Source organism: Falco peregrinus, chromosome 2 (assembly GCF_023634155.1).
Source record: "Falco peregrinus isolate bFalPer1 chromosome 2, bFalPer1.pri, whole genome shotgun sequence".
In the NCBI taxonomy this organism is placed as follows: Eukaryota; Metazoa; Chordata; class Aves; order Falconiformes; family Falconidae; genus Falco; species Falco peregrinus.
The window spans coordinates 88,598,551-88,608,634 of NC_073722.1; positions in this window are offsets into that span (position 1 = coordinate 88,598,551).

The window sequence follows — 10,084 nt, forward strand, 5'->3', positions numbered from 1 at the left end:
ACAGAAAAAAATATTGAAAATGAAATTGTACTGTGTGACAATCCTTCTGGAGGTGTAATTGAAATCTCTGTGGAGAACATCCCAGTAACTCTAGGCAGGGAGAAGGACCTGCCAAACAGAGATATTATTGTATGCAAAAGAAGTAAAATGGCTGCTATAAAATAAAGCACACTCCCAAGAGCATCTGTGGTGTCTAAGGATCTGATTTCCAACCTGGTACATCAGCTTCTGGGAATTACATCAGATGTTTTCAGAGAAGAAAGAGTTTGTTTTGGAAAAGTTTTTCTTGTTATGTAAGCAAACTGTGAATAACGAGTGATTATTGTACCCAGCAGAAAAAATAGATTGTGAAGTTCATTGGAAATACAGTCTAAGTTTTTCCAAGTGACCACTAAAAAGTATGGTATAATTTGTGACTAAATGCTTTGCATCATGCCACCTGCTTCCAACTAATCACTGAAGAAAAGATTCATCAATATTAAAAATAGCAGATCCTCCCCTTACAGATGGAACAGTCACTTGAGTTTGTTTTTAATGCTTTGACATAGGAAACATGCTGAAAAAGGAATTCATACAAACAGATTTTATTTCTGGATTTTTTTCAGGATTTTCATTATTTTCAGAACGCTTTGGATACAGGAAATGCAATCCACAAACATGGGCTGTAGATGAACACTGGCACATAGTAATTCATATCCTGACTTTTTATTTGCTGGCTTTTTTAGCAAGGGTACTACAGTGAAGGAACTGACTTAAAATCAACATACACCCACAATCAACTTAAGCATGTTCATACAGAGGTTTTCACCATTTAAAAGTATTTGTTTAAGTTACTCCATTGCAGTACAAGCATTTAGCACAAGCTATAGAATGCTCTCCCTCTTTTTCCACAGGCTGGGAAATGGAGTGAGTAGAAGAGCCTTTAACTCACAGAAACTGCCAAGCATAAAGACGCCCATCACCTTTAACATGGAGAGACTGATAAACCATTTATTTTATGCTCATCAGCATTTTCAACCTGCTTTACACACACAGACATCTCACTGTAAACACCCCCTACCAAATGCCATAAAACCCCGCTAAATCACTTCTCTCATGTAAGACTTTACTAGGCAGCAAAGAGAATTGATGCCAGCCCTGCCACATACTCAGCTCTGGATAAAACCTGCTCATTTTAGAAAGCCTGTGGATTTCCTATCTCTTGGGAGATCCTGTTGACTGTTACAGGTCTATTTGCACAACAAAGGAGCAAGCTGAAAACAAGCCTTCTCTGAGTATGTAGAATCCAGTGCTCACCACAGCAGAAAATCAAAAACTTGATTTTAAGGCATCTTTGTCATGACTTAGTCACAGGTCAGGAAAGGTCTCCACAACATGTGCTGCTGGGTTTTTTCCTGTTCTGGTCTATTCCACAGAAAGAGTTCCAGACCCCACAACTGAGGCATCCATCTAAATGTTTTAAATAATTTTAAGACTTGCATAAAGAAGTACATTATAACTCTTCCACTCACAGTCTCTGAAACACTTGCTTTTTCACTGGTTTTCACGATCAAGCTGTATCCAAATATGAAATGCTATTTTGGATGCTTTGATTTCGATATTGCAAAAAGCCAGCTTTCCTTCCTAGGAAAGCTGCACATTGACTGCCTGCATTAACAGCCTGCAGACAGCACATGCAGGCTCACCTCTCCCAAGACACTCCCACCATTCCAGGTGCACCTGCAGAAGGTGTCACTATTTAAAGACTCCTGAGGTGCTTACTGGCACAGTGGGGTAGGTTATTTTGTGGGTGGGTTAGGAACAAAGCTGTGAACAAGGTGAGCTGAAAGAAAACCCTCTTGTGATCCAAAGGTGCCTAAATTCATTGTTAGCATGAATATAAGCAAGATAAAGTTCCAGAGTCTTTCATGGGGGAGCGCACCCAGCAGTTATCAAAAGCAATGGGCAAACCAGGATAGGTAAGTCTAGATGCTCAGATGTTTTCCTTATTTAGTCAGCTGTGCCTATGCAATTAGTTATTTTTCAGTGACAGACAAACTAATATACCTCATCTATATATACATACCTGATATACCTCACCAGTATTTAGTCTTCTCTCTGTACAAATATCAAATATGTTTGCCGTAGCTTAGCTCTGTTGAGATCTCAAAATGAAGTATTTAAACTAGCTTTGTGTATGATGGTACTCCATGTAGGTCAAGATGTTGGATGTGGGGGGGTATATATACATGGGTATCTCTGTGAGTGCTTCTTAAGAATCTAGCTGACTGAAGTAAGCCTCACCCCCTAACTTTCTTGCTGGATACATGCTTGTTATCTGCCACCAAATTGCCTGTAGTCTAGTGGTTACAGCTGAAGGAAAAAAATAAGGTATTCAGCTTGCTTGGACATACAGTAAAAACACCCATGTGACATCCTACTACCTGTAGTCAAAGCACCAGAATAAAATCTGTCTGCTGCTTTTATTACCAGACTGAGGGATTTTTACCTACCAAAACCCATGGCAATATGCTACTGAGATGAAGTAATGAGGTACTGTCATTAAGGGCCTTATAGGGTTTTATAAGGCTTTTATTTTCTTAATTAATCCTGAAAGGTCACTGGTCACTTTATCAGTTGTTTACTGAAGGCTGTTGATGAATATGAAAAACAAAGTGAAAGCTGCTCTTATAGCTTATAACTCCTAAAGCTATAGAGCTTACAGCTCTATAGCATGAGTTACTCCTCAGCTGCTGTGGTAGCAGTGACTTAAGTGAATCAGCTATAGATTTGTAGCAGAGCTTGGTGAAGTACCCTTTCTACATATTCACTAGCAAATGAGCATTTTCAAAACATGTTTCTTATATTTATTTTTGGGAGTTATGCTTTGAAACAATAGAAAGAATGAAGGTCTGGTGCCTACAGAAAGGGTACTGAGGGTTCCCCAGCAAACATTTCTCTGTGCGCTGGGACACCTGAAGTTCTTGAGCAGATCTTTGCTCCTCATAGAAATAAAATGCTCTGAAATGGTAGTCACCCTGAACTACTTAAGATAGCAATAGAGATCTCTGAACCCTTTAGCAATTGTTTGATAACTGCTGCAGGTGGAAGTGTCCTGAGAAGGGAAGAAGAGGGGGGGAAATGGACCTAAAATTAAAAACCAAGTGGGATAACTGAAAATATTAGAACAAAATTTGGAATGTCTTAAAAATGGTAAGAAGAAAATTGTAAGCAGCTGGCATGGTTTTGTCAAAATTAGGAATGTTTTAAATAGTCCCACATTAGTGTCTTACACTCAGACCTAGTCAGCACTTCCAGTAATGACCCAGTGGACTGAAATGTGCAGATGACAGTAGCTTGTATGCACAGGAGACAGTAAGGATTCAAGAAGGTAGTAAGAGGTATCCTCTCAAATCAAGAAGCTTTCCTTCAATAGCCAATTAACAAGTCAAACTGCACAAAAGACAAAAATTAACCAAAGAGCAAAGGATTTTAGGAGCTATTATGAGTTACAACACAAATAAGACTTAAGACAATGCTTGGAAGCGGGGGAATTTCACTTCTGTTGTGTGCAAGTTAGAAGTAAGCCTCAGCAGGAGCACTTCATTCAGCCTCAGGCCCTTTACTTTGAGAAAGAGGTAGGCAGATTACTGATGCACCAAAGGAACAATGTTAAAGAAATCAGAGACTATAAGGATCAACAAATATTCTGGCTCTTCTAGGAGAGAAGGCTGAAGAGGGAGGCTATTATGAAAGAGATGGGAGTATTTTTATTTTTTTCCTTCCTCAGTGGCATAAGGCAGGAAGTAGCCCGCTTAATTTGCAGCAAGATTTCAGCTAGTTCTTGGAGGAAAATTCTTAAAGTTTCTGTGACTTCATTCAGGTTCTGCATTGGACTTGCACAATGGAACCCACCAGTAGTGGGACAGTTAACAGTACTGACATTTCTTTGACCAACTAGAAATTCTCAGCTCAGCATTGATACTAGAATATTTCTATTTGTTGTTGTATGGCTATAGACTTTAAAAGACAGTTGTATGTGGTTGGATGTTCTCACCAAATTGATTTGATGTCAAGTTAAAAAGCCAGTTGACCTGGAGAAGCCTCGTTCTACCGTGTCTCTTCCAGGAAGATTGTTTGTCTGATAAAGGGGGCGCCTCTCTCTGTAGGGACAGTAATGGAGCTCTATGCAATCAGCCAATCTCATTAAATTTGTAGGAAATCAATCTCTGCCAAATTTGACCAAAGTTAGTTATCTCAGGGAATAGTGAGAAGCATGGTTTAGGCTTGTATAAGCCTCATCCCCACAGAAAGCAGGCTTAACTGTAAACAGGAGGTAAGGGGATTTTTTTTCCAACACATGCAGTAATATAATAAAATTCTTATGTAAAACTGATGTGTTCTATCCCTCTTGAAAAAAAAACCAAAACAAAACAACAAACTTTTTTTTATCAGTCTAGCAAACAAATACTTGCTGTTGGAGGGGGTGAGGGGGTGTCAGCTGGTGGTTCTTGCATAACACCTCCTGAATATAAAGCTAGAGGCCAGGGCTGGGATGCAGCTGGAACAGGTTTGTGCAGCCGCGTGGAAGGGATATGTAATGGGACTTAGAAATGTACAGGGAACAACAAAGAGATTTTTTTGAAGAGGACATGCAAGCTCTTCGTGACAAAGGAGGTAATAGGAAAGGGAGAGTCTCTTAGTTATAACAGAGAAAGAAGGAAAGGATTAGGGTGGGCAGGAATGCAGAGCTTTCCTCTCGCAGGAAACGGTACCATTTGGAAAAAGAAATACTGATTTTTAATCAAGTAGTTCTTTTCCTACTGGAAAAACTGTTTCAAACATCTTCAAACTGCTTTACAAAGAAAATAATGCTGATTAACACTTCAATTTGATTCTTTCTTTTTAAATAATAATCTGCTTCTGGGATAGATGTTAAAGGCATATGTGTTCCTACATTTGGCATAACGTTGATAGCACTGGGTGTCCAGCCAGGGGAGAGCAGGGCCAGGCAAGTGGCACCTCAGCAGGATCTCCTTGGCTTATCCTGTACTGCTGTGGTCTGATGAACCCTTGCACCCAAACAAGCTGTAAGTGATGGCCAAGACTAATTACCCAGACAACTCCTGGTACTCAGGCTAGCTTGTTTTACCAAGAGGGTTAATTGCTGCTGAGTTCCAATGATGCGCTGCTAATAAACGTGGGTAAGAACAGAACAGAAGTCAGATGGATGCCAAAGGAACTGATCCCTGGATTCCCCAGTGTGTGGATCTGACACTGTGTATTAGCAGCAGGGAAAATTGCAGGCTGGTCATTAATATTAACATAGATACTTTCTATTTTTCCTGCTGGCAAGAACAAAAGTAGGATTAGGCTGTATTTTGTTTAATGAGGGGTATGTTGATTTAGACCTTTGCTGTGTCAGTTCACATTTACCTCAGCAGGGAAGACTGCAGCGAGAGCCAGTGAGGTGCAAAATCTCTCTGGAACGTAGTGTGGCAGCAATGCAATTGCACACCCCCACTCGCACCTGACCTTCCGGCACAGGCAAAGAGCACCGGTGGCTCAGGGGAGGTTCTGGAGGTATTGCAGGTCACTGAGCTCTTGGAGCACCTGAACTTTCTACCCAAAATTCAAAGTCAATAAAGATGTTACTATAGGGTTCTGCTTCCAACAGTGTATCTGGGCTGAGCATCCAGAACCATCTTTTGGCAGGTAATTGGGCACACTGGAGCTGAAAGCTGCATTTATCTACAGTGCATGGTGTTTTCTGCAAGGTTGGCAGCATTTGTCAGGCACTGAGCATTTCTGCGATTCCCTCCTCTAGATCAATACCCATGCATGCCTCTTGCTCTATTTTGAATGTTTCAGTAGAGTCTGCTTACATGGTGGACTCCACATTACCCATCTGCTTTTTTTCTAGGCTTCTCTTATGTTTGGGTACCAAAGGAGAGTATCTGCTGCTGGCCAGCCACAATCAGTCACTCGCCTGTGGATAGGCAGCCCAGCACACAAAGTGCAGTGGTTTCCCCTGCAACTGCCCTTACCCAGCCAGAGCAATTATTAGGAATCAAGACTCCAAAGCCTAAATAGTATGTCTTTTTACTGGCCCTTGACACAGCAGTGAGTGTCTTAGACTAGAATGCAAACCTGAACAGTAAGATGTCAACACATGAAAGCCTTGCACATGGCAAGCAAGGTGTGGAGGAAAGACTTCAACAAGATGACAGGCAGGGAAGGATCTGTGCTGCAAGGTAATTTAGTAAGAACAAGAGTCAAGCTATTTGTGTTTTAGTGAAAAGCATCTCCAAGTGTGTGGGACTGCTTTTTTGTGCTGCTATTGCTTTTAGTTAAGAATATAGCCAGTCTGCAATAGGTGAAAGAATTGTGATGGCAATGCCTGTTCCCAAATGCTATTCATAGGAATATGGTTGTATTTCATACCTTCTCGTCTTTGTGACTTGCAGGAAAATATTTAGGAAGCCTGGAAGTGGAATGAAGTACATGCAGGAGAATTTCAAAAATGTAACTGATAGGCATGCATCTATTTTCACTGCAGTTTAGGTACACAAATACCTTTCTGGATTTTCAAAACTTTTCTTAATATTGCATAGGAAAATAATATACCTTTTTTCTTCCAACAGTATCTACCAATACAGATCTCTCCTGATCTGGTGATGTCCATTGGTGGTTCCACAGACCCCTGTGCTATGTGCTTTCTCTACAGTATTGACAAAATAAGGGAGCGAGAGAACAAGGTCTACTCCAGATTGCTTTGTGACCTGCTGAACAAACAGCTGAAACACTCGCCTCTGTGTCTTGTTGCAGGAACACCCTGGCCAGCCTGCAGCACCCTGCTCTCAGCAGCTAATGGTGTCTGTGTTCCCTTTCAGAATCTTTGTCAGTTTCTCTGACATCAGTGCTGGCAACGTAAGCTGGAACAACACCACCTTTGCTCGAGGTGCCCCTGGGTGGTTAACAGCTTATTCCTGAACCTTCACCATGTTTTGTCAGTACTGCAGTTCTCATCATGTTACTGGTATCTGGCACAAATGCAAAAGGCAGTGGTACCCTAATCACTGCTACCCATTACTGTTTTAACATCTTATCTGCTGCTTAAAGAAAAGTAAAAATCCAGCAGGACCCTTATGACTGGGACTGTCTTGTTAAGCTGGAAAGGCCTGTGGCTGAGATGGAAGGTGCCTTTTCAAAATACTCTTAACAGAAGCTTTTGTCTTTTTTTTAAAACAGTTTAATCTTGTGCGTGAAAATGAATGCTCCATTTGGATATGCCTTAGCCCTCTTCATGTTCAACATCCTGGCCAAATTTAAGTAGAACTATCTTGACCTAATTTCAAAATACATTTCAGTCAATAAGTGTGGCTATCAATGTGGCATACGGACCTCCCTTTAAAAGAAGGAAAGACATGACTGTCTCTCTTTAAAAGGGTTGTATTGCAGTCTGGGTCCTCCTTAGATCTACACTACATGGATATTTAGCTGCTTAGCAGAAAAACTTGTGCTGTCAGTCTCCCAGGGCTCAGTATAGACAGAGGGAGTGAGTGGAAAAACCCACTGTTCACTGTTCTGCCCTCCCCTTTTCATCCACTGAACAATTTGCAGTGACAGTGAAGATTAGAGCACAGCTCAAAATGAGACAGAGGCACAGTGAGCCATTCCCAGAGGCCGAAAGTGGTGAATTAACTATGAAAGGAAGATTTACATACAAATATTTAAGCCCTGGGTCAGCTAAGATTATTTGTTTCGAAAGTACAATAGAAAGATTGAGTACAGGTACGTTTCCTGAATCTCCAAAGTCAGGTGTATCAAGACTTTTTATCGGGAAGAACAAACCCATCTCACCCTATTCTGAGCTCTGTTGTGAGCATCCCATTTTGCCCCTATCGCAGCCTGCTTTGTAACCAATCTTTAAAAACAAGCCTGTACCTCAACCTGCAAAAATGCTTTGTTGGGATAAAAAATTAAAACTGCTTTGGTGAATCAAAGCAGCACAGCCAACAAAGCAATGTGCTACTTGGCCTCTAAATACAGTATGTCTTACTAAATGCTGTCCACTCCACTTAAAGCATGTGGAGCTGCCCATTGAGGAAGGAAGACATGACCTGAGGTAGGTATTCTCTTGACATAATGGCTGCAAAGCCCCTAAGCACAGCAGGACCTTCCATGGGGAGGCAGTTTTCTTCTCCAGAAATCTGCCTGCCTTCTTCATACACTCACTGAAGGAATGCTGCCTCTGCCTGTTCTTAGAGCCACAGCACCAGCATTCTCTGATGTTCTCCCGGCTCCTCCTCCCTGGTCCAGTTGCTCTGTGCTCAGGTTTTGACTGTGATGCAGTTGGATATGTACAACTGCAACCCATGAATGCCCCAGCACTGCTATTTGCAGTCAGCCTCCAGGAAAGGCTTCAGACTGCCCCACATAATTTCTGAAGCCTTTCTATGCTAGGTGCTTTCAGAGCTCTTAGAGCTGTCAGACCTTGAAATGTGTGTTCCTATGGTATCTTATGACATAATTACAACTAAGACCACCACCACTTGCTAACAATCCTTATGCTCCCTAATAGGGAACATAAAACTGCCTCTGTCTCTGGCACATCATTAGAATGCTCTTTGGTATATTTATGTAACACATTTTACTTTTCATTTTCCTCTTAGACACATTTCTTTGTTTTCATATTTCAATCACAAACAATTGTGTTTTAAAACAGATGCTCTCCATCCAGGAAATGTACTATGAATGCATGAGTGTAGAGCAATCACTTGAGGGAGAGGTGTGCACAAGTACACTGGTATTTGGTTAACTTCTAAAAATGCATCTTTAGAAGCTATAAAAATGTATACACTGCTTTTTCCTTAGTCAAAGAGGCAAAGGAGAATGAAACTGCAAATGTCTCTCTATTGTGTGACAGTATGGTGAGGGTCTGACACTTTGGGCCTGGCAGGCCGCAGTGCACACTGGTGGTGATATGCTTTCCAATTTTTCTCTCTGCACTGACAGAATTCTCACCCCACCCACATCCCTACAACGAATCTGTGAGGCAGGAAGGTGGGAGGAGTGAGTGCTACTACACAATGGCAAGGAGCTGAGGATATCAAAGGAAAGAAATATATCTTCAGTTCTTAAGTAAGTGCACCAGTTCTCAGCGGTTTAGCCTGTGCCACTGCAGAGTGATCCCATACAACACCATCCTTTATTATTCTTTCAGGGCTATGTGTGTTCACACATGTAACATGTACATATGGTTGAGTTTTCTAGCAGCAGCAAGCGGTGCTGGGACCTTGTTAAAAATTAACATGTGCTTGATTCCTGTGTGTGAAATGTCTGTGTGGAGGGCTCTGGGCCTGATCCTCTTGAGCCTTCCTATGAGTCATTTCAAGCAGAGCTGCGCTGCAGCCACGGCGGTGTAAGAGGCAGAGTGGGGAGTCATGCCCTCTGCAGCCTACGTGCATCGCATCACATAGCCCAGCATGCGGCTCATCTCTCACGCTGCCTCTCGCCTCCGAATAGACACACCCCATTTCATTTCTAAGTAAAAAAAGATTACTTCTGCCTATATGATGTGAAAATGAGGATGCTGAGGAATAACAGAATACTTTCAACTTGACTGAAAAACGTTAGAGTAATTAACATGCCAGTAAGTCAGCCGGTTCTGCTTACATCGTGTTAAAGCTATGCACACAGTTAAAACACAAACCGCACAAATGTGCCTTTATCTTGCAAAAGAAAAAAAATCCCTTCGGAGCAAGGGCAAGTATCCTTTTTTGCAACTGCCGAACTAGGGCCTTTTTGGCCCTGATCCTGCAAGTGCCGGTGGGAGTGCTACAAGCGCTGACACCAAGTTATGTATGAACTGCTCAGGACTCAGCTCCAGGGAGGAGCCTACAATATACCCCCCCAAAAAACGCTCCATGGTAGTAACAAAGCAAAGGAATAACAGCGGAAAGGGGGGAGAGTTCCGGCGGGGAGCCTGCCACGGGAGGGACGCCGTAATCCGCAGCCAGGGCAGCAGATTGAGGAGGCAGTCTCCCCCCCGCCCTCCCCCCGGCCCTCCTCCCTCCCCGCCGGGCGCGGCCCCTTTAAGGCC